The sequence below is a fragment of the Pinus tabuliformis genome, chromosome 4_2 (assembly GCF_031772625.1).
Source record: "Pinus tabuliformis cultivar Carrire ecotype Pingquan chromosome 4_2, CPIR1, whole genome shotgun sequence".
In the NCBI taxonomy this organism is placed as follows: domain Eukaryota; kingdom Viridiplantae; phylum Streptophyta; class Pinopsida; order Pinales; family Pinaceae; genus Pinus; species Pinus tabuliformis.
The window spans coordinates 686333950-686336957 of NC_142304.1; positions in this window are offsets into that span (position 1 = coordinate 686333950).

Sequence of the window (3008 nt, forward strand, 5' to 3'; positions counted from 1 at the left end):
TGGAAGAAATGCAAGGCCAGTAAGACGTCGCTGGACCCAATCACACTAACAGAGGGAGATTTGAACGACATTGGAGATATAGTGCGGGATGTCACCGTGGAGGTAGTACAGCAATTCGACCAGCAGTAGCAGCAAGCATTGGGGGCCATCCAGATGGGTATGCATGAGTTGCAGATCCGTGCATCACAGACCAATGCAACATCCACCAGCCTCGCCATCGGTACTTCAGAAGCCACCAAGATGTTGCACGCGAAGGGCTCCCGAGCGATAGTGTTGCCGGAGGGAGCACTATCAGTGCCCTCAAGGGAGTAGGGCTGAACTTGGCAGTGGTTCCAAGAAAGGCACTCCACCTACTACGGGATGGGGTGATCGTGGAGCTGAGGGCCCGCAAATAGTGTGCTTTGCAGGTGATTAGTGAAAAAAAGATCAATAATGTGCAGATGGCCCTACAACGAGACTCTACCATCACCACCGTGAACGACGTAACCAACCAAAATAAGCGCATAGCTTAGGTCGTAGAGGAAGCATGCCGAGTGGTCCTGGAGTTGGCCATTCTTGAGGGAGAATCGGTAGAGGTGTGCATTCGCAAACTTGCTACAGGGGTGCATGACGCTCACACAGAGTTGGCCAAGGTTCAGATGGAGCTGAACCTCCAGATTGCAAAGTTGCAGTTGAAGGCCCAGCCTTCAACTCCGTCAGAAGTAAAGGAGTAGTGCACAATCACTGTCACAAAGGTGATAACAGCAATAGACAGTGTAGTAACAGAGTGCACAAGGCTATTTGAATAGTCGTTCGAAGTATTGACCAGTTTGCAAGAGTATCCTAATGTACAAAGTTTGGAGATAGAGGCGTGAGAACTGCAGCAACGCTATGACAAGGTGAAAGGAACAACGCGCACTGTCGCCCTCACACAGAGACTTGTGAAGTTGCAGGAGGCCAAAACACTTAAGGAACATGTAGATGCAGCTCAACACAAAGAGGTAGTGTTGAAGGCACCCTTAAAGCCTTGGTTGGACGAGGCCTATTTGGTCACGACCTCCATTAAAGGAAAGCTTGCTAGTTTGTAGGCGACTCAGCAAAAGCTTCATGCTGACAGTTCAGGACCATTGACAGAGCAATTGGTCGAAGAAGTGAAGCAGGCAACCGCGCAATGCACCGCTGAGGTGGCAGTCATATAGGTCGAGCTGGGATGTCTTCGCACCAAGATCTCCATGCCCTCAGAGTGACTCGAGGGTGTGTCACCATGTTTGCGTTGGGGTCCTGTTGGGAACGGGTTCCCTCAAGAGCAATTTTGGGGCTAAAAGCCTATGTTTTGGGACAATTTTGTAATAAAGTTGTAAAGTCTCCGCATTTTGTGGTCGCGAAGCGCGAATGCATCAAGAGTCATAGAGGGTTGTTCGCCCTTATTTTGTAAATTGTCAAGTCGGTTGTAAAGATCTACCCATGGTCCTCGGACCATGGGATTGTATAAAAAGGAGCTAAGTAAGTAAGCTCTAAGTAGTTAGCGAAGTAGAGTTGAGATGGTTTCTACATAGTGATCTAGCTTGGAGAAGTCTAAGTGTTTTCGGGTCTTAGTGTAGGTAGAGGCTCTGCAGCGGAGTGTGTAGAGGCCTAGGGTAGAAGTCTGCAACTAAGTGCGCAAACCCCTGTATCTGTGTGCTCAGGGTGGATAGAGTCTGTATTAAACTGGACATATCAATAAAGAGAAGTATTCTACAATTACTATGTAATTAGTCTCTGTTAATACATCTGATTATATTGTGTTACGATCTGGGTTTATATTACAATGTTTATTTGATGCATGAATGTATGTGATTATATATGTTAATTGAACGCAAGTAAGAATATCAGTTTATGCAATGATAACTATAATTGATTGGTAGAATAAGTAAAACACTTGAGATAACTTGGGAACCTATACAATACATCGTCATAGGAGCGCGAAAGTACCTGAACCGCTGGTTAGGGTTGCGCGAAGGTCAATCATACACCTTTACGAAAGGTACTGAAGGGTGGGATAGAGGGTAGATCGATAAGCCCTAAGGCTTAGTGACCTGCATGAAGGCAAAAGCAGGGGGTATAAACTGACATCACGACCATCTCAGGGTGCGGAAACTTGGTTCCAACATCCCCCCATATTGCTTCGGGTGAGACTTCAGCCCGCGGTCCACGGGCTGATGCCGAAAGGGCCAGTAGTGTAGGGATTTGTTTGGATGACTAACACTGAACCTGGGTCAGGGCCTCCAAAGAAAACAAAGGAGAAGTGGAACCATGAGCGAGGAGAATCTCTTGATGCCAAAAATATTCCCTTAGAGGGCCAGAGGTGACAATGTCAAAATTTGTCAAGTCGATAGTCATTTTTTCACATTTTCTCATTAGAAGTCCAACCGTGTAGTCAAAATATCCATCTGAGTAGCAGAAATTTAGGTGTCCAACAACAAGGAATCCTTGGAGAATCTTATGGAATCTAAAAGATTCCCTTTGAGGCTGATTTTTGACCGAGGTAGAATGATGACAACTTTATAGTCATTTTTCACAGAATTTCACTCAGAGCGCAGTGGTGTGCTTAGAATATTTACTTGAGAAGCAGACTTTTCGGCCATCTTCAAGAAGGAATATTTGGGGGAATCTTCGAGATTCCTGAGGGTCCAGAATTTGATAGTGTCGGAAAGGGGAAAATTTTATAGTTGTTTGACACAGTTTGACACCATGATTTCAACAATGCAATCTATTTCAGCTACTGAGCTTTGCATTTTTAAGTCATCCCCAAAAGTGGAGGTATATGATGCAGTTATATCATGCTTTTCTTCTAATTTGCTAAGATGATGTTTTTGTTATTGAGTTCCTTGATTACCATTATGTTGAGGGATACTTGTATGCCACATCTTGTGAGATTTTATTATCTTGTCATGCTGAAGGAGTGCCCATTTGAGTGATACTTCCTATAGGGAGAATGTCTCGTGGAGAGACATGCCACTCTTGTTGAGGGATTTTTCCCATATGAGTGA